This window comes from Carassius gibelio, chromosome A19 (assembly GCF_023724105.1).
Source record: "Carassius gibelio isolate Cgi1373 ecotype wild population from Czech Republic chromosome A19, carGib1.2-hapl.c, whole genome shotgun sequence".
Classification (NCBI taxonomy): domain Eukaryota; kingdom Metazoa; phylum Chordata; class Actinopteri; order Cypriniformes; family Cyprinidae; genus Carassius; species Carassius gibelio.
In genome coordinates, this window is record NC_068389.1 from 1,840,001 (window position 1) to 1,860,936 (window position 20,936).

Sequence of the window (20,936 nt, forward strand, 5' to 3'; positions counted from 1 at the left end):
CCCGATCTCTGAATCTTAGCAGGTTTAGGTCTGGTTAGTACTTGGATGAGAGACCGCCAAGGAATACCAGGTGCTTTAAGCTTTTGGAATTTTTTCACTTAGTATATAATAAATTTGGCAAAAAATAGAGTCAATGCCCGATCTCTGAATATAAGCAGGTTTGGGCTAGGTTAGTACATGGATGGGAGACTGCCTGGGAATACCAGGTGCTTTAAGCTTTTGGGGTTTCTTTCCTACTTTTATAATGTACTGGCGAGTAGATTGGCTGATCTTTAAATAGCCTTCTCTTTGCAGCAGTCTTCGCTTATGGCCATACCAGCCTGGCTATGCCCGATCTTGTCTGATCTCGGAAGCTAAGCAGGTTTGGGCCTGGTTAGTGCCTGGATGGGAGACCGCCTGAGAATGCCAGGTACTCTAAGCTATTTTGAAATTTTTCACTTAGTATATAATAATTTTGCCAAAAAATAGAGTCAATGCCCGATCTCTGAATATAAGCAGGTTTGCGCCAGGTTAGTACATGGATGGGAGACTGCCTGGGAATATCAGGTGCAGAAGAAGAAGTCAATGCCCGATCTCTGAATCTTAGCAGGTTAAGGTCTGGTTAGTACTTGAATGATAGACCGCCAAGGAATACCAGGTGCTTTAAGCTTTTGGAATTTTTTCACTTAGTATATAATAAATTTGGCAAAAAATAGAGTCAGTGCCCGATCTCTGAATATAAGCAGGTTTGGGCCAGGTTAGTACATGGATGGGAGACTGCCTGGGAATACCAGGTGCTTTAAATTTTTGGATATTTTTCACAAATTATATAATAATCTTGCAAAAAAAAAAAAAAAATAGAGTCAATGCCCGATCTCTGAATCTTAGCAGGTTTAGGTCTGGTTAGTACTTGGTTGAAAGACCGCCTAGGAATACCAGGTGCTTAAAGCTTTTGGAATTTTTTCACTTAGTATATAATAAATTTGGCAAAAAATAGAGTCAATGCCCGATCTCTGAATATAAGCAGGTTTGGGCCAGGTTAGTACATGGATGGGAGACTGCCTGGGAATACCAGGTGCTTTAAGCTTTTGGGGTTTCTTTCCTACTTTTATAATGTACTGGCGAGTAGATTGGCTGATCTTTAAATAGCCTTCTCTTTGCAGCAGTCTTCGCTTAGGGCCATACCAGCCTGGCTATGCCCGATCTTGTCTGATCTCGGAAGCTAAGCAGGTTTGTGCCTGGTTAGTGCCTGGATGGGAGACCGCCTGAGAATGCCAGGTACTCTAAGCTTTTTTGAAATTTTTCACTTAGTATATAATAATTTTGCCAAAAAATAGAGTCAATGCCCGATCTCTGAATATAAGCAGGTTTGCGCCAGGTTAGTACATGGATGGGAGACTGCCTGGGAATATCAGGTGCTTTAAATTTTTGGATATTTTTCACGAATTATATAATAATCTTGCAAAAAAAAAAAAAAAAAAAAAAAAAGAGTCAATGCCCGATCTCTGAATCTTAGCAGGTTTAGGTCTGGTTAGTACTTGGATGAGAGACCGCCAAGGAATACCAGGTGCTTTAAGCTTTTGGAATTTTTTCACTTAGTATATAATAAATTTGGCAAAAAATAGAGTCAATGCCCGATCTCTGAATATAAGCAGGTTTGGGCCAGGTTAGTACATGGATGGGAGACTGCCTGGGAATACCAGGTGCTTTAAATTTTTGGATATTTTTCACAAATTATATAATAATCTTGCAAAAAAAAAAAAAAAAAGAGTCAATGCCCGATCTCTGAATTTTAGCAGGTTTAGGTCTAGTTAGTACTTGGATGAGAGACCGCCAAGGAATACCAGGTGCTTTAAGCTTTTGGAATTTTTTCACTTAGTATATAATAAATTTGGCAAAAAATAGAGTCAATGCCCGATCTCTGAATATAAGCAGGTTTGGGCCAGGTTAGTACATGGATGGGAGACTGCCTGGGAATACCAGGTGCTTTAAATTTTTGGATATTTTTCACGAATTATATAATAATCTTGCAAAAAAAAAAAAAAAAGAAGAAGTCAATGCCCGATCTCTGAATCTTAGCAGGTTAAGGTCTGGTTAGTACTTGAATGATAGACCGCCAAGGAATACCAGGTGCTTTAAGCTTTTGGAATTTTTTCACTTAGTATATAATAAATTTGCCAAAAAATAGAGTCAATGCCCGATCTCTGAATATAAGCAGGTTTGGGCCAGGTTAGTACTTGGATGAGAGACCGCCTAGGAATACCAGGTGCTTTAAGCTTTTGGGGTTTCTTTCCTACTTTTATAATGTACTGGCGAGTAGATTGGCTGATCTTTAAATAGCCTTCTCTTTGCAGCAGTCTTCGCTTATGGCCATACCAGCCTGGCTATGCCCGATCTTGTCTGATCTCGGAAGCTAAGCAGGTTTGGGCCTGGTTAGTGCCTGGATGGGAGACCGCCTGGGAATGCCAGGTACTCTAAGCTATTTTGAAATTTTTCACTTAGTATATAATAATTTTGCCAAAAAATAGAGTCAATGCCCGATCTCTGAATATAAGCAGGTTTGCGCCAGGTTAGTACATGGATGGGAGACTGCCTGGGAATATCAGGTGCTTTAAATTTTTGGATATTTTTCACGAATTATATAATAATCTTGCAAAAAAAAAAAAAAAAAAAAAAGAGTCAATGCCCGATCTCTGAATCTTAGCAGGTTTAGGTCTGGTTAGTACTTGGATGAGAGACCGCCAAGGAATACCAGGTGCTTTAAGCTTTTGGAATTTTTTCACTTAGTATATAATAAATTTGGCAAAAAATAGAGTCAGTGCCCGATCTCTGAATATAAGCAGGTTTGGGCCAGGTTAGTACATGGATGGGAGACTGCCTGGGAATGCCAGGTGCTTTAAATTTTTGGATATTTTTCACAAATTATATAATAATCTTGCAAAAAAAAAAAAAAAAAAATAGAGTCAATGCCCGATCTCTGAATCTTAGCAGGTTTAGGTCTGGTTAGTACTTGGTTGAAAGACCGCCTAGGAATACCAGGTGCTTAAAGCTTTTGGAATTTTTCACTTAGTATATAATAAATTTGGCAAAAAATAGAGTCAATGCCCGATCTCTGAATATAAGCAGGTTTGGGCCAGGTTAGTACATGGATGGGAGACTGCCTGGGAATACCAGGTGCTTTAAATTTTTGGATATTTTTCACGAATTATATAATAATCTTGCAAAAAAAAAAAAAAGAAGAAATCAATGCCCGATCTCTGAATCTTAGCAGGTTAAGGTCTGGTTAGTACTTGAATGATAGACCGCCAAGGAATACCAGGTGCTTTAAGCTTTTGGAATTTTTTCACTTAGTATATAATAAATTTGGCAAAAAATAGAGTCAATGCCCGATCTCTGAATATAAGCAGGTTTGGGCCAGGTTAGTACTTGGATGAGAGACCGCCTAGGAATACCAGGTGCTTTAAGCTTTTGGGGTTTCTTTCCTACTTTTATAATGTACTGGCGAGTAGATTGGCTGATCTTTAAATAGCCTTCTCTTTGCAGCAGTCTTCGCTTATGGCCATACCAGCCTGGCTATGCCCGATCTTGTCTGATCTCGTAAGCTAAGCAGGTTTGGGCCTGGTTAGTGCCTGGATGGGAGACCGCCTGGGAATACCAGGTACTGTAAGCTTTTTTGAAATTTTTCACTTAGTATATAATAATTTTGCCAAAAAATAGAGTCAATGCCCGATCTCTGAATATAAGCAGGTTTGCGCCAGGTTAGTACATGGATGGGAGACTGCCTGGGAATATCAGGTGCTTTAAATTTTTGGATATTTTTCACGAATTATATAATAATCTTGCAAAAAAAAAAAAAAAAAAAAAAGAGTCAATGCCCGATCTCTGAATCTTAGCAGGTTTAGGTCTGGTTAGTACTTGGATGAGAGACCGCCAAGGAATACCAGGTGCTTTAAGCTTTTGGAATTTTTTCACTTAGTATATAATAAATTTGGCAACAAATAGAGTCAATGCCTGATCTCTGAATATAAGCAGGTTTGGGCCAGGTTAGTACATGGATGGGAGACTGCCTGGGAATACCAGGTGCTTTAAATTTTTGGATTTTTTTCACAAATTATATAATAATCTTGCAAAAAAAAAAAAAGAGTCAATGCCCGATCTCTGAATCTTAGCAGGTTTAGGTCTGGTTAGTACTTGGATGAGAGACCGCCAAGGAATACCAGGTGCTTTAAGCTTTTGGAATTTTTTCACTTAGTATATAATAAATTTGGCAAAAAATAGAGTCAATGCCCGATCTCTGAATATAAGCAGGTTTGGGCTAGGTTAGTACATGGATGGGAGACTGCCTGGGAATACCAGGTGCTTTAAGCTTTTGGGGTTTCTTTCCTACTTTTATAATGTACTGGCGAGTAGATTGGCTGATCTTTAAATAGCCTTCTCTTTGCAGCAGTCTTCGCTTATGGCCATACCAGCCTGGCTATGCCCGATCTTGTCTGATCTCGGAAGCTAAGCAGGTTTGGGCCTGGTTAGTGCCTGGATGGGAGACCGCCTGAGAATGCCAGGTACTCTAAGCTATTTTGAAATTTTTCACTTAGTATATAATAATTTTGCCAAAAAATAGAGTCAATGCCCGATCTCTGAATATAAGCAGGTTTGCGCCAGGTTAGTACATGGATGGGAGACTGCCTGGGAATATCAGGTGCAGAAGAAGAAGTCAATGCCCGATCTCTGAATCTTAGCAGGTTAAGGTCTGGTTAGTACTTGAATGATAGACCGCCAAGGAATACCAGGTGCTTTAAGCTTTTGGAATTTTTTCACTTAGTATATAATAAATTTGGCAAAAAATAGAGTCAGTGCCCGATCTCTGAATATAAGCAGGTTTGGGCCAGGTTAGTACATGGATGGGAGACTGCCTGGGAATACCAGGTGCTTTAAATTTTTGGATTTTTTTCACAAATTATATAATAATCTTGCAAAAAAAAAAAAAGAGTCAATGCCCGATCTCTGAATCTTAGCAGGTTTAGGTCTGGTTAGTACTTGGATGAGAGACCGCCAAGGAATACCAGGTGCTTTAAGCTTTTGGAATTTTTTCACTTAGTATATAATAAATTTGGCAAAAAATAGAGTCAATGCCCGATCTCTGAATATAAGCAGGTTTGGGCTAGGTTAGTACATGGATGGGAGACTGCCTGGGAATACCAGGTGCTTTAAGCTTTTGGGGTTTCTTTCCTACTTTTATAATGTACTGGCGAGTAGATTGGCTGATCTTTAAATAGCCTTCTCTTTGCAGCAGTCTTCGCTTATGGCCATACCAGCCTGGCTATGCCCGATCTTGTCTGATCTCGGAAGCTAAGCAGGTTTGGGCCTGGTTAGTGCCTGGATGGGAGACCGCCTGAGAATGCCAGGTACTCTAAGCTATTTTGAAATTTTTCACTTAGTATATAATAATTTTGCCAAAAAATAGAGTCAATGCCCGATCTCTGAATATAAGCAGGTTTGCGCCAGGTTAGTACATGGATGGGAGACTGCCTGGGAATATCAGGTGCAGAAGAAGAAGTCAATGCCCGATCTCTGAATCTTAGCAGGTTAAGGTCTGGTTAGTACTTGAATGATAGACCGCCAAGGAATACCAGGTGCTTTAAGCTTTTGGAATTTTTTCACTTAGTATATAATAAATTTGGCAAAAAATAGAGTCAGTGCCCGATCTCTGAATATAAGCAGGTTTGGGCCAGGTTAGTACATGGATGGGAGACTGCCTGGGAATACCAGGTGCTTTAAATTTTTGGATATTTTTCACAAATTATATAATAATCTTGCAAAAAAAAAAAAAAAATAGAGTCAATGCCCGATCTCTGAATCTTAGCAGGTTTAGGTCTGGTTAGTACTTGGTTGAAAGACCGCCTAGGAATACCAGGTGCTTAAAGCTTTTGGAATTTTTTCACTTAGTATATAATAAATTTGGCAAAAAATAGAGTCAATGCCCGATCTCTGAATATAAGCAGGTTTGGGCCAGGTTAGTACATGGATGGGAGACTGCCTGGGAATACCAGGTGCTTTAAATTTTTGGATATTTTTCACGAATTATATAATAATCTTGCAAAAAAAAAAAAAAAAGAAGAAGTCAATGCCCGATCTCTGAATCTTAGCAGGTTAAGGTCTGGTTAGTACTTGAATGATAGACCGCCAAGGAATACCAGGTGCTTTAAGCTTTTGGAATTTTTTTACTTAGTATATAATAAATTTGGCAAAAAATAGAGTCAATGCCCGATCTCTGAACAAAAGCAGGTTTGGGCCAGGTTAGTACTTGGATGAGAGACCGCCTAGGAATACCAGGTGCTTTAAGCTTTTGGGGTTTCTTTCCTACTTTTATAATGTACTGGCGAGTAGATTGGCTGATCTTTAAATAGCCTTCTCTTTGCAGCAGTCTTCGCTTAGGGCCATACCAGCCTGGCTATGCCCGATCTTGTCTGATCTCGGAAGCTAAGCAGGTTTGTGCCTGGTTAGTGCCTGGATGGGAGACCGCCTGAGAATGCCAGGTACTCTAAGCTTTTTTGAAATTTTTCACTTAGTATATAATAATTTTGCCAAAAAATAGAGTCAATGCCCGATCTCTGAATATAAGCAGGTTTGCGCCAGGTTAGTACATGGATGGGAGACTGCCTGGGAATATCAGGTGCTTTAAATTTTTGGATATTTTTCACGAATTATATAATAATCTTGCAAAAAAAAAAAAAAAAAAAAGAGTCAATGCCCGATCTCTGAATCTTAGCAGGTTTAGGTCTGGTTAGTACTTGGATGAGAGACCGCCAAGGAATACCAGGTGCTTTAAGCTTTTGGAATTTTTTCACTTAGTATATAATAAATTTGGCAAAAAATAGAGTCAATGCCCGATCTCTGAATATAAGCAGGTTTGGGCCAGGTTAGTACATGGATGGGAGACTGCCTGGGAATACCAGGTGCTTTAAATTTTTGGATATTTTTCACAAATTATATAATAATCTTGCAAAAAAAAAAAAAAAAGAGTCAATGCCCGATCTCTGAATTTTAGCAGGTTTAGGTCTAGTTAGTACTTGGATGAGAGACCGCCAAGGAATACCAGGTGCTTTAAGCTTTTGGAATTTTTTCACTTAGTATATAATAAATTTGGCAAAAAATAGAGTCAATGCCCGATCTCTGAATATAAGCAGGTTTGGGCCAGGTTAGTACATGGATGGGAGACTGCCTGGGAATACCAGGTGCTTTAAATTTTTGGATATTTTTCACGAATTATATAATAATCTTGCAAAAAAAAAAAAAAAAAAAAAGAAGAAGTCAATGCCCGATCTCTGAATCTTAGCAGGTTAAGGTCTGGTTAGTACTTGAATGATAGACCGCCAAGGAATACCAGGTGCTTTAAGCTTTTGGAATTTTTTCACTTAGTATATAATAAATTTGCCAAAAAATAGAGTCAATGCCCGATCTCTGAATATAAGCAGGTTTGGGCCAGGTTAGTACTTGGATGAGAAACCGCCTAGGAATACCAGGTGCTTTAAGCTTTTGGGGTTTCTTTCCTACTTTTATAATGTACTGGCGAGTAGATTGGCTGATCTTTAAATAGCCTTCTCTTTGCAGCAGTCTTCGCTTATGGCCATACCAGCCTGGCTATGCCCGATCTTGTCTGATCTCGGAAGCTAAGCAGGTTTGGGCCTGGTTAGTGCCTGGATGGGAGACCGCCTGGGAATGCCAGGTACTCTAAGCTATTTTGAAATTTTTCACTTAGTATATAATAATTTTGCCAAAAAATAGAGTCAATGCCCGATCTCTGAATATAAGCAGGTTTGCGCCAGGTTAGTACATGGATGGGAGACTGCCTGGGAATATCAGGTGCTTTAAATTTTTGGATATTTTTCACGAATTATATAATAATCTTGCAAAAAAAAAAAAAAAAAAAAAAGAGTCAATGCCCGATCTCTGAATCTTAGCAGGTTTAGGTCTGGTTAGTACTTGGATGAGAGACCGCCAAGGAATACCAGGTGCTTTAAGCTTTTGGAATTTTTTCACTTAGTATATAATAAATTTGGCAAAAAATAGAGTCAGTGCCCGATCTCTGAATATAAGCAGGTTTGGGCCAGGTTAGTACATGGATGGGAGACTGCCTGGGAATGCCAGGTGCTTTAAATTTTTGGATATTTTTCACAAATTATATAATAATCTTGCAAAAAAAAAAAAAAAATAGAGTCAATGCCCGATCTCTGAATCTTAGCAGGTTTAGGTCTGGTTAGTACTTGGTTGAAAGACCGCCTAGGAATACCAGGTGCTTAAAGCTTTTGGAATTTTTCACTTAGTATATAATAAATTTGGCAAAAAATAGAGTCAATGCCCGATCTCTGAATATAAGCAGGTTTGGGCCAGGTTAGTACATGGATGGGAGACTGCCTGGGAATACCAGGTGTTTAAATTTTTGGATATTTTTCACGAATTATATAATAATCTTGCAAAAAAAAAAAAAAAGAAGAAATCAATGCCCGATCTCTGAATCTTAGCAGGTTAAGGTCTGGTTAGTACTTGAATGATAGACCGCCAAGGAATACCAGGTGCTTTAAGCTTTTGGAATTTTTTCACTTAGTATATAATAAATTTGGCAAAAAATAGAGTCAATGCCCGATCTCTGAATATAAGCAGGTTTGGGCCAGGTTAGTACTTGGATGAGAGACCGCCTAGGAATACCAGGTGCTTTAAGCTTTTGGGGTTTCTTTCCTACTTTTATAATGTACTGGCGAGTAGATTGGCTGATCTTTAAATAGCCTTCTCTTTGCAGCAGTCTTCGCTTATGGCCATACCAGCCTGGCTATGCCCGATCTTGTCTGATCTCGTAAGCTAAGCAGGTTTGGGCCTGGTTAGTGCCTGGATGGGAGACCGCCTGGGAATACCAGGTACTGTAAGCTTTTTTGAAATTTTTCACTTAGTATATAATAATTTTGCCAAAAAATAGAGTCAATGCCCGATCTCTGAATATAAACAGGTTTGCGCCAGGTTAGTACATGGATGGGAGACTGCCTGGGAATATCAGGTGCTTTAAATTTTTGGATATTTTTCACGAATTATATAATAATCTTGCAAAAAAAAAAAAAAAAAAAAAAAAAGAGTCAATGCCCGATCTCTGAATCTTAGCAGGTTTAGGTCTGGTTAGTACTTGGATGAGAGACCGCCAAGGAATACCAGGTGCTTTAAGCTTTTGGAATTTTTTCACTTAGTATATAATAAATTTGGCAACAAATAGAGTCAATGCCCGATCTCTGAATATAAGCAGGTTTGGGCCAGGTTAGTACATGGATGGGAGACTGCCTGGGAATACCAGGTGCTTTAAATTTTTGGATTTTTTTCACAAATTATATAATAATCTTGCAAAAAAAAAAAAGAGTCAATGCCCGATCTCTGAATCTTAGCAGGTTTAGGTCTGGTTAGTACTTGGATGAGAGACCGCCAAGGAATACCAGGTGCTTTAAGCTTTTGGAATTTTTTCACTTAGTATATAATAAATTTGGCAAAAAATAGAGTCAATGCCCGATCTCTGAATATAAGCAGGTTTGGGCCAGGTTAGTACATGGATGGGAGACTGTCTGGGAATACCAGGTGCTTTAAGCTTTTGGGGTTTCTTTCCTACTTTTATAATGTACTGGCGAGTAGATTGGCTGATCTTTAAATAGCCTTCTCTTTGCAGCAGTCTTCGCTTATGGCCATACCAGCCTGGCTATGCCCGATCTTGTCTGATCTCGGAAGCTAAGCAGGTTTGGGCCTGGTTAGTGCCTGGATGGGAGACCGCCTGAGAATGCCAGGTACTCTAAGCTATTTTGAAATTTTTCACTTAGTATATAATAATTTTGCCAAAAAATAGAGTCAATGCCCGATCTCTGAATATAAGCAGGTTTTCGCCAGGTTAGTACATGGATGGGAGACTGCCTGGGAATATCAGGTGCAGAAGAAGAAGTCAATGCCCGATCTCTGAATCTTAGCAGGTTAAGGTCTGGTTAGTACTTGAATGATAGACCGCCAAGGAATACCAGGTGCTTTAAGCTTTTGGAATTTTTTCACTTAGTATATAATAAATTTGGCAAAAAATAGAGTCAGTGCCCGATCTCTGAATATAAGCAGGTTTGGGCCAGGTTAGTACATGGATGGGAGACTGCCTGGGAATACCAGGTGCTTTAAATTTTTGGATATTTTTCACAAATTATATAATAATCTTGCAAAAAAAAAAAAAAATAGAGTCAATGCCCGATCTCTGAATCTTAGCAGGTTTAGGTCTGGTTAGTACTTGGTTGAAAGACCGCCTAGGAATACCAGGTGCTTAAAGCTTTTGGAATTTTTTCACTTAGTATATAATAAATTTGGCAAAAAATAGAGTCAATGCCCGATCTCTGAATATAAGCAGGTTTGGGCCAGGTTAGTACATGGATGGGAGACTGCCTGGGAATACCAGGTGCTTTAAATTTTTGGATATTTTTCACGAATTATATAATAATCTTGCAAAAAAAAAAAAAAAAGAAGAAGTCAATGCCCGATCTCTGAATCTTAGCAGGTTAAGGTCTGGTTAGTACTTGAATGATAGACCGCCAAGGAATACCAGGTGCTTTAAGCTTTTGGAATTTTTTCACTTAGTATATAATAAATTTGGCAAAAAATAGAGTCAATGCCCGATCTCTGAACAAAAGCAGGTTTGGGCCAGGTTAGTACTTGGATGAGAGACCGCCTAGGAATACCAGGTGCTTTAAGCTTTTGGGGTTTCTTTCCTACTTTTATAATGTACTGGCGAGTAGATTGGCTGATCTTTAAATAGCCTTCTCTTTGCAGCAGTCTTCGCTTAGGGCCATACCAGCCTGGCTATGCCCGATCTTGTCTGATCTCGGAAGCTAAGCAGGTTTGTGCCTGGTTAGTGCCTGGATGGGAGACCGCCTGAGAATGCCAGGTACTCTAAGCTTTTTTGAAATTTTTCACTTAGTATATAATAATTTTGCCAAAAAATAGAGTCAATGCCCGATCTCTGAATATAAGCAGGTTTGCGCCAGGTTAGTACATGGATGGGAGACTGCCTGGGAATATCAGGTGCTTTAAATTTTTGGATATTTTTCACGAATTATATAATAATCTTGCAAAAAAAAAAAAAAAAAAGAGTCAATGCCCGATCTCTGAATCTTAGCAGGTTTAGGTCTGGTTAGTACTTGGATGAGAGACCGCCAAGGAATACCAGGTGCTTTAAGCTTTTGGAATTTTTTCACTTAGTATATAATAAATTTGGCAAAAAATAGAGTCAATGCCCGATCTCTGAATATAAGCAGGTTTGGGCCAGGTTAGTACATGGATGGGAGACTGCCTGGGAATACCAGGTGCTTTAAATTTTTGGATATTTTTCACAAATTATATAATAATCTTGCAAAAAAAAAAAAAAAAAGAGTCAATGCCCGATCTCTGAATTTTAGCAGGTTTAGGTCTAGTTAGTACTTGGATGAGAGACCGCCAAGGAATACCAGGTGCTTTAAGCTTTTGGAATTTTTTCACTTAGTATATAATAAATTTGGCAAAAAATAGAGTCAATGCCCGATCTCTGAATATAAGCAGGTTTGGGCCAGGTTAGTACATGGATGGGAGACTGCCTGGGAATACCAGGTGCTTTAAATTTTTGGATATTTTTCACGAATTATACAATAATCTTGCAAAAAAAAAAAAAAAAAGAAGAAGTCAATGCCCGATCTCTGAATCTTAGCAGGCTAAGGTCTGGTTAGTACTTGAATGATAGACCGCCAAGGAATACCAGGTGCTTTAAGCTTTTGGAATTTTTTCACTTAGTATATAATAAATTTGCCAAAAAATAGAGTCAATGCCCGATCTCTGAATATAAGCAGGTTTGGGCCAGGTTAGTACTTGGATGAGAGACCGCCTAGGAATACCAGGTGCTTTAAGCTTTTGGGGTTTCTTTCCTACTTTTATAATGTACTGGCGAGTAGATTGGCTGATCTTTAAATAGCCTTCTCTTTGCAGCAGTCTTCGCTTATGGCCATACCAGCCTGGCTATGCCCGATCTTGTCTGATCTCGGAAGCTAAGCAGGTTTGGGCCTGGTTAGTGCCTGGATGGGAGACCGCCTGGGAATGCCAGGTACTCTAAGCTATTTTGAAATTTTTCACTTAGTATATAATAATTTTGCCAAAAAATAGAGTCAATGCCCGATCTCTGAATATAAGCAGGTTTGCGCCAGGTTAGTACATGGATGGGAGACTGCCTGGGAATATCAGGTGCTTTAAATTTTTGGATATTTTTCACGAATTATATAATAATCTTGCAAAAAAAAAAAAAAAAAAAAAAAGAGTCAATGCCCGATCTCTGAATCTTAGCAGGTTTAGGTCTGGTTAGTACTTGGATGAGAGACCGCCAAGGAATACCAGGTGCTTTAAGCTTTTGGAATTTTTTCACTTAGTATATAATAAATTTGGCAAAAAATAGAGTCAGTGCCCGATCTCTGAATATAAGCAGGTTTGGGCCAGGTTAGTACATGGATGGGAGACTGCCTGGGAATGCCAGGTGCTTTAAATTTTTGGATATTTTTCACAAATTATATAATAATCTTGCAAAAAAAAAAAAAAAATAGAGTCAATGCCCGATCTCTGAATCTTAGCAGGTTTAGGTCTGGTTAGTACTTGGTTGAAAGACCGCCTAGGAATACCAGGTGCTTAAAGCTTTTGGAATTTTTCACTTAGTATATAATAAATTTGGCAAAAAAATAGAGTCAATGCCCGATCTCTGAATATAAGCAGGTTTGGGCCAGGTTAGTACATGGATGGGAGACTGCCTGGGAATACCAGGTGCTTTAAATTTTTGGATATTTTTCACGAATTATATAATAATCTTGCAAAAAAAAAAAAAAAGAAGAAATCAATGCCCGATCTCTGAATCTTAGCAGGTTAAGGTCTGGTTAGTACTTGAATGATAGACCGCCAAGGAATACCAGGTGCTTTAAGCTTTTGGAATTTTTTCACTTAGTATATAATAAATTTGGCAAAAAATAGAGTCAATGCCCGATCTCTGAATATAAGCAGGTTTGGGCCAGGTTAGTACTTGGATGAGAGACCGCCTAGGAATACCAGGTGCTTTAAGCTTTTGGGGTTTCTTTCCTACTTTTATAATGTACTGGCGAGTAGATTGGCTGATCTTTAAATAGCCTTCTCTTTGCAGCAGTCTTCGCTTATGGCCATACCAGCCTGGCTATGCCCGATCTTGTCTGATCTCGTAAGCTAAGCAGGTTTGGGCCTGGTTAGTGCCTGGATGGGAGACCGCCTGGGAATACCAGGTACTGTAAGCTTTTTTGAAATTTTTCACTTAGTATATAATAATTTTGCCAAAAAATAGAGTCAATGCCCGATCTCTGAATATAAACAGGTTTGCGCCAGGTTAGTACATGGATGGGAGACTGCCTGGGAATATCAGGTGCTTTAAATTTTTGGATTTTTTTCACAAATTATATAATAATCTTGCAAAAAAAAAAAAAGAGTCAATGCCCGATCTCTGAATCTTAGCAGGTTTAGGTCTGGTTAGTACTTGGATGAGAGACCGCCAAGGAATACCAGGTGCTTTAAGCTTTTGGAATTTTTTCACTTAGTATATAATAAATTTGGCAAAAAATAGAGTCAATGCCCGATCTCTGAATATAAGCAGGTTTGGGCCAGGTTAGTACATGGATGGGAGACTGTCTGGGAATACCAGGTGCTTTAAGCTTTTGGGGTTTCTTTCCTACTTTTATAATGTACTGGCGAGTAGATTGGCTGATCTTTAAATAGCCTTCTCTTTGCAGCAGTCTTCGCTTATGGCCATACCAGCCTGGCTATGCCCGATCTTGTCTGATCTCTGAATATAAGCAGGTTTGGGCCAGGTTAGTACATGGATGGGAGACTGCCTGGGAATGCCAGGTGCTTTAAATTTTTGGATATTTTTCACAAATTATATAATAATCTTGCAAAAAAAAAAAAAAAATAGAGTCAATGCCCGATCTCTGAATCTTAGCAGGTTTAGGTCTGGTTAGTACTTGGTTGAAAGACCGCCTAGGAATACCAGGTGCTTAAAGCTTTTGGAATTTTTCACTTAGTATATAATAAATTTGGCAAAAAAATAGAGTCAATGCCCGATCTCTGAATATAAGCAGGTTTGGGCCAGGTTAGTACATGGATGGGAGACTGCCTGGGAATACCAGGTGCTTTAAATTTTTGGATATTTTTCACGAATTATATAATAATCTTGCAAAAAAAAAAAAAAAGAAGAAATCAATGCCCGATCTCTGAATCTTAGCAGGTTAAGGTCTGGTTAGTACTTGAATGATAGACCGCCAAGGAATACCAGGTGCTTTAAGCTTTTGGAATTTTTTCACTTAGTATATAATAAATTTGGCAAAAAATAGAGTCAATGCCCGATCTCTGAATATAAGCAGGTTTGGGCCAGGTTAGTACTTGGATGAGAGACCGCCTAGGAATACCAGGTGCTTTAAGCTTTTGGGGTTTCTTTCCTACTTTTATAATGTACTGGCGAGTAGATTGGCTGATCTTTAAATAGCCTTCTCTTTGCAGCAGTCTTCGCTTATGGCCATACCAGCCTGGCTATGCCCGATCTTGTCTGATCTCGTAAGCTAAGCAGGTTTGGGCCTGGTTAGTGCCTGGATGGGAGACCGCCTGGGAATACCAGGTACTGTAAGCTTTTTTGAAATTTTTCACTTAGTATATAATAATTTTGCCAAAAAATAGAGTCAATGCCCGATCTCTGAATATAAACAGGTTTGCGCCAGGTTAGTACATGGATGGGAGACTGCCTGGGAATATCAGGTGCTTTAAATTTTTGGATTTTTTTCACAAATTATATAATAATCTTGCAAAAAAAAAAAAAGAGTCAATGCCCGATCTCTGAATCTTAGCAGGTTTAGGTCTGGTTAGTACTTGGATGAGAGACCGCCAAGGAATACCAGGTGCTTTAAGCTTTTGGAATTTTTTCACTTAGTATATAATAAATTTGGCAAAAAATAGAGTCAATGCCCGATCTCTGAATATAAGCAGGTTTGGGCCAGGTTAGTACATGGATGGGAGACCGTCTGGGAATACCAGGTGCTTTAAGCTTTTGGGGTTTCTTTCCTACTTTTATAATGTACTGGCGAGTAGATTGGCTGATCTTTAAATAGCCTTCTCTTTGCAGCAGTCTTCGCTTATGGCCATACCAGCCTGGCTATGCCCGATCTTGTCTGATCTCGGAAGCTAAGCAGGTTTGGGCCTGGTTAGTGCCTGGATGGGAGACCGCCTGAGAATGCCAGGTACTCTAAGCTATTTTGAAATTTTTCACTTAGTATATAATAATTTTGCCAAAAAATAGAGTCAATGCCCGATCTCTGAATATAAGCAGGTTTGCGCCAGGTTAGTACATGGATGGGAGACTGCCTGGGAATATCAGGTGCAGAAGAAGAAGTCAATGCCCGATCTCTGAATCTTAGCAGGTTAAGGTCTGGTTAGTACTTGAATGATAGACCGCCAAGGAATACCAGGTGCTTTAAGCTTTTGGAATTTTTTCACTTAGTATATAATAAATTTGGCAAAAAATAGAGTCAGTGCCCGATCTCTGAATATAAGCAGGTTTGGGCCAGGTTAGTACATGGATGGGAGACTGCCTGGGAATACCAGGTGCTTTAAATTTTTGGATATTTTTCACAAATTATATAATAATCTTGCAAAAAAAAAAAAAAAAATAGAGTCAATGCCCGATCTCTGAATCTTAGCAGGTTTAGGTCTGGTTAGTACTTGGTTGAAAGACCGCCTAGGAATACCAGGTGCTTAAAGCTTTTGGAATTTTTTCACTTAGTATATAATAAATTTGGCAAAAAATAGAGTCAATGCCCGATCTCTGAATATAAGCAGGTTTGGGCCAGGTTAGTACATGGATGGGAGACTGCCTGGGAATACCAGGTGCTTTAAATTTTTGGATATTTTTCACGAATTATATAATAATCTAGCAAAAAAAAAAAAAAAAGAAGAAGTCAATGCCCGATCTCTGAATCTTAGCAGGTTAAGGTCTGGTTAGTACTTGAATGATAGACCGCCAAGGAATACCAGGTGCTTTAAGCTTTTGGAATTTTTTCACTTAGTATATAATAAATTTGGCAAAAAATAGAGTCAATGCCCGATCTCTGAACAAAAGCAGGTTTGGGCCAGGTTAGTACTTGGATGAGAGACCGCCTAGGAATACCAGGTGCTTTAAGCTTTTGGGGTTTCTTTCCTACTTTTATAATGTACTGGCGAGTAGATTGGCTGATCTTTAAATAGCCTTCTCTTTGCAGCAGTCTTCGCTTAGGGCCATACCAGCCTGGCTATGCCCGATCTTGTCTGATCTCGGAAGCTAAGCAGGTTTGTGCCTGGTTAGTGCCTGGATGGGAGTCCGCCTGAGAATGCCAGGTACTCTAAGCTTTTTTGAAATTTTTCACTTAGTATATAATAATTTTGCCAAAAAATAGAGTCAATGCCCGATCTCTGAATATAAGCAGGTTTGCGCCAGGTTAGTACATGGATGGGAGACTGCCTGGGAATATCAGGTGCAGAAGAAGAAGTCAATGCCCGATCTCTGAATCTTAGCAGGTTAAGGTCTGGTTAGTACTTGAATGATAGACCGCCAAGGAATACCAGGTGCTTTAAGCTTTTGGAATTTTTTCACTTAGTATATAATAAATTTGGCAAAAAATAGAGTCAGTGCCCGATCTCTGAATATAAGCAGGTTTGGGCCAGGTTAGTACATGGATGGGAGACTGCCTGGGAATACCAGGTGCTTTAAATTTTTGGATATTTTTCACAAATTATATAATAATCTTGCAAAAAAAAAAAAAAAAATAGAGTCAATGCCCGATCTCTGAATCTTAGCAGGTTTAGGTCTGGTTAGTACTTGGTTGAAAGACCGCCTAGGAATACCAGGTGCTTAAAGCTTTTGGAATTTTTTCACTTAGTATATAATAAATTTGGCAAAAAATAGAGTCAATGCCCGATCTCTGAATATAAGCAGGTTTGGGCCAGGTTAGTACATGGATGGGAGACTGCCTGGGAATACCAGGTGCTTTAAATTTTTGGATATTTTTCACGAATTATATAATAATCTTGCAAAAAAAAAAAAAAAAGAAGAAGTCAATGCCCGATCTCTGAATCTTAGCAGGTTAAGGTCTGGTTAGTACTTGAATGATAGACCGCCAAGGAATACCAGGTGCTTTAAGCTTTTGGAATTTTTTCACTTAGTATATAATAAATTTGGCAAAAAATAGAGTCAATGCCCGATCTCTGAACAAAAGCAGGTTTGGGCCAGGTTAGTACTTGGATGAGAGACCGCCTAGGAATACCAGGTGCTTTAAGCTTTTGGGGTTTCTTTCCTACTTTTATAATGTACTGGCGAGTAGATTGGCTGATCTTTAAATAGCCTTCTCTTTGCAGCAGTCTTCGCTTAGGGCCATACCAGCCTGGCTATGCCCGATCTTGTCTGATCTCGGAAGCTAAGCAGGTTTGTGCCTGGTTAGTGCCTGGATGGGAGACCGCCTGAGAATGCCAGGTACTCTAAGCTTTTTTGAAATTTTTCACTTAGTATATAATAATTTTGCCAAAAAATAGAGTCAATGCCCGATCTCTGAATATAAGCAGGTTTGCGCCAGGTTAGTACATGGATGGGAGACTGCCTGGGAATATCAGGTGCTTTAAATTTTTGGATATTTTTCACGAATTATATAATAATCTTGCAAAAAAAAAAAAAAAAAAGAGTCAATGCCCGATCTCTGAATCTTAGCAGGTTTAGGTCTGGTTAGTACTTGGATGAGAGACCGCCAAGGAATACCAGGTGCTTTAAGCTTTTGGAATTTTTTCACTTAGTATATAATAAATTTGGCAAAAAATAGAGTCAATGCCCGATCTCTGAATATAAGCAGGTTTGGGCCAGGTTAGTACATGGATGGGAGACTGCCTGGGAATACCAGGTGCTTTAAATTTTTGGATATTTTTCACAAATTATATAATAATCTTGCAAAAAAAAAAAAAAAAAGAGTCAATGCCCGATCTCTGAATTTTAGCAGGTTTAGGTCTAGTTAGTACTTGGATGAGAGACCGCCAAGGAATACCAGGTGCTTTAAGCTTTTGGAATTTTTTCACTTAGTATATAATAAATTTGGCAAAAAATAGAGTCAATGCCCGATCTCTGAATATAAGCAGGTTTGGGCCAGGTTAGTACATGGATGGGAGACTGCCTGGGAATACCAGGTGCTTTAAATTTTTGGATATTTTTCACGAATTATACAATAATCTTGCAAAAAAAAAAAAAAAAAGAAGAAGTCAATGCCCGATCTCTGAATCTTAGCAGGCTAAGGTCTGGTTAGTACTTGAATGATAGACCGCCAAGGAATACCAGGTGCTTTAAGCTTTTGGAATTTTTTCACTTAGTATATAATAAATTTGCCAAAAAATAGAGTCAATGCCCGATCTCTGAATATAAGCAGGTTTGGGCCAGGTTAGTACTTGGATGAGAGACCGCCTAGGAATACCAGGTGCTTTAAGCTTTTGGAATTTTTTCACTTAGTATATAATAAATTTGCCAAAAAATAGAGTCAATGCCCGATCTCTGAATATAAGCAGGTTTGGGCCAGGTTAGTACATGGATGGGAGACTGCCTGGGAATACCAGGTGCTTTAAATTTTTGGATATTTTTCACGAATTATATAATAATCTTGCAAAAAAAAAAAAAAAAAGAAGAAATCAATGCCCGATCTCTGAATCTTAGCAGGTTAAGGTCTGGTTAGTACTTGAATGATAGACCGCCAAGGAATACCAGGTGCTTTAAGCTTTTGGAATTTTTTCACTTAGTATATAATAAATTTGGCAAAAAATAGAGTCAATGCCCGATCTCTGAATATAAGCAGGTTTGGGCCAGGTTAGTACTTGGATGAGAGACCGCCTAGGAATACCAGGTGCTTTAAGCTTTTGGGGTTTCTTTCCTACTTTTATAATGTACTGGCGAGTAGATTGGCTGATCTTTAAATAGCCTTCTCTTTGCAGCAGTCTTCGCTTATGGCCATACCAGCCTGGCTATGCCCGATCTTGTCTGATCTCGTAAGCTAAGCAGGTTTGGGCCTGGTTAGTGCCTGGATGGGAGACCGCCTGGGAATACCAGGTACTGTAAGCTTTTTTGAAATTTTTCACTTAGTATATAATAATTTTGCCAAAAAATAGAGTCAATGCCCGATCTCTGAATATAAGCAGGTTTGCGCCAGGTTAGTACATGGATGGGAGACTGCCTGGGAATATCAGGTGCTTTAAATTTTTGGATATTTTTCACGAATTATATAATAATCTTGCAAAAAAAAAAAAAAAAAAAAAAAAAGAGTCAATGCCCGATCTCTGAATCTTAGCAGGTTTAGGTCTGGTTAGTACTTGGATGAGAGACCGCCAAGGAATACCAGGTGCTTTAAGCTTTTGGAATTTTTTCACTTAGTATATAATAAATTTGGCAACAAATAGAGTCAATGCCCGATCTCTGAATATAAGCAGGTTTGGGCCAGGTTAGTACATGGATGGGAGACTGCCTGGGAATACCAGGTGCTTTAAATTTTTGGATTTTTTTCACAAATTATATAATAATCTTGCAAAAAAAAAAAAAGAGTCAATGCCCGATCTCTGAATCTTAGCAGGTTTAGGTCTGGTTAGTACTTGGATGAGAGACCGCCAAGGAATACCAGGTGCTTTAAGCTTTTGGAATTTTTTCACTTAGTATATAATAAATTTGGCAAAAAATAGAGTCAATGCCCGATCTCTGAATATAAGCAGGTTTGGGCCAGGTTAGTACATGGATGGGAGACTGCCTGGGAATACCAGGTGCTTTAAGCTTTTGGGGTTTCTTTCCTACTTTTATAATGTACTGGCGAGTAGATTGGCTGATCTTTAAATAGCCTTCTCTTTGCAGCAGTCTTCGCTTATGGCCATACCAGCCTGGCTATGCCCGATCTTGTCTGATCTCGGAAGCTAAGCAGGTTTGGGCCTGGTTAGTGCCTGGATGGGAGACCGCCTGAGAATGCCAGGTACTCTAAGCTATTTTGAAATTTTTCACTTAGTATATAATAATTTTGCCAAAAAATAGAGTCAATGCCCGATCTCTGAATATAAGCAGGTTTGCGCCAGGTTAGTACATGGATGGGAGACTGCCTGGGAATATCAGGTGCTTTAAATTTTTGGATATTTTTCACGAATTATATAATAATCTTGCAAAAAAAAAAAAAAAAAAAAAAGAGTCAATGCCCGAACTCTGAATCTTAGCAGGTTTAGGTCTGGTTAGTACTTGGATGAGAGACCGCCAAGGAATACCAGGTGCTTTAAGCTTTTGGAATTTTTTCACTTAGTATTTAATAAATTTGGCAAAAAATAGAGTCAATGCCCGATCTCTGAACAAAAGCAGGTTTGGGCCAGGTTAGTACTTGGATGAGAGACCGCCTAGGAATACCAGGTGCTTTAAGCTTTTGGGGTTTCTTTCCTACTTTTATAATGTACTGGCGAGTAGATTGGCTGATCTTTAAATAGCCTTCTCTTTGCAGCAGTCTTCGCTTATGGCCATACCAGCCTGGCTATGCCCGATCTTGTCTGATCTCGGAAGCTAAGCAGGTTTGGGCCTGGTTAGTGCCTGGTTGGGAGACCGCCTGAGAATGCCAGGTACTCTAAGCTATTTTGAAATTTTTCACTTAGTATATAATAATTTTGCCAAAAAATAGAGTCAATGCCCGATCTCTGAATATAAGCAGGTTTGCGCCAGGTTAGTACATGGATGGGAGACTGCCTGGGAATATCAGGTGCTTAAAATTTTTGGATATTTTTCACGAATTATATAATAATCTTGCAAAAAAAAAAAAAAAAAAAAAGAAGAGTCAATGCCCGATCTCTGAATCTTAGCATGTTTA

The 20,936-nt window shown here is 38.9% G+C and overlaps 21 pseudogenes; all 21 read left to right on the top strand.

The window, feature by feature from the left end:
• Window positions 1-302: 302 nt before the first annotated feature.
• LOC127936670 (uncharacterized) lies at window positions 303-421 on the top strand (annotated as a pseudogene).
• Window positions 422-1,150: 729 nt separating this feature from the next.
• LOC127937065 (uncharacterized) lies at window positions 1,151-1,269 on the top strand (annotated as a pseudogene).
• Window positions 1,270-2,341: 1,072 nt separating this feature from the next.
• Window positions 2,342-2,460, top strand: LOC127936038 (uncharacterized; annotated as a pseudogene).
• A 1,070-nt stretch (window positions 2,461-3,530) lies between these two features.
• Window positions 3,531-3,649, top strand: LOC127937938 (uncharacterized; annotated as a pseudogene).
• A 782-nt stretch (window positions 3,650-4,431) lies between these two features.
• On the top strand, window positions 4,432-4,550 carry LOC127936672 (uncharacterized; annotated as a pseudogene).
• Window positions 4,551-5,274: 724 nt separating this feature from the next.
• On the top strand, window positions 5,275-5,393 carry LOC127936673 (uncharacterized; annotated as a pseudogene).
• A 1,012-nt stretch (window positions 5,394-6,405) lies between these two features.
• Window positions 6,406-6,524, top strand: LOC127937066 (uncharacterized; annotated as a pseudogene).
• Window positions 6,525-7,595: 1,071 nt separating this feature from the next.
• On the top strand, window positions 7,596-7,714 carry LOC127936039 (uncharacterized; annotated as a pseudogene).
• Window positions 7,715-8,781: 1,067 nt separating this feature from the next.
• Window positions 8,782-8,900, top strand: LOC127937939 (uncharacterized; annotated as a pseudogene).
• Window positions 8,901-9,684: 784 nt separating this feature from the next.
• LOC127936674 (uncharacterized) lies at window positions 9,685-9,803 on the top strand (annotated as a pseudogene).
• Window positions 9,804-10,814: 1,011 nt separating this feature from the next.
• Window positions 10,815-10,933, top strand: LOC127937067 (uncharacterized; annotated as a pseudogene).
• A 1,066-nt stretch (window positions 10,934-11,999) lies between these two features.
• LOC127936040 (uncharacterized) lies at window positions 12,000-12,118 on the top strand (annotated as a pseudogene).
• Window positions 12,119-13,188: 1,070 nt separating this feature from the next.
• LOC127937940 (uncharacterized) lies at window positions 13,189-13,307 on the top strand (annotated as a pseudogene).
• Window positions 13,308-13,804: 497 nt separating this feature from the next.
• LOC127937581 (uncharacterized) lies at window positions 13,805-13,923 on the top strand (annotated as a pseudogene).
• Window positions 13,924-14,570: 647 nt separating this feature from the next.
• Window positions 14,571-14,689, top strand: LOC127937941 (uncharacterized; annotated as a pseudogene).
• Window positions 14,690-15,186: 497 nt separating this feature from the next.
• LOC127936675 (uncharacterized) lies at window positions 15,187-15,305 on the top strand (annotated as a pseudogene).
• Window positions 15,306-16,318: 1,013 nt separating this feature from the next.
• LOC127937379 (uncharacterized) lies at window positions 16,319-16,437 on the top strand (annotated as a pseudogene).
• Window positions 16,438-17,450: 1,013 nt separating this feature from the next.
• On the top strand, window positions 17,451-17,569 carry LOC127937068 (uncharacterized; annotated as a pseudogene).
• A 1,486-nt stretch (window positions 17,570-19,055) lies between these two features.
• LOC127937942 (uncharacterized) lies at window positions 19,056-19,174 on the top strand (annotated as a pseudogene).
• Window positions 19,175-19,959: 785 nt separating this feature from the next.
• Window positions 19,960-20,078, top strand: LOC127936676 (uncharacterized; annotated as a pseudogene).
• A 506-nt stretch (window positions 20,079-20,584) lies between these two features.
• Window positions 20,585-20,703, top strand: LOC127936873 (uncharacterized; annotated as a pseudogene).
• The last annotated feature ends 233 nt before the right edge of the window (window positions 20,704-20,936 follow it).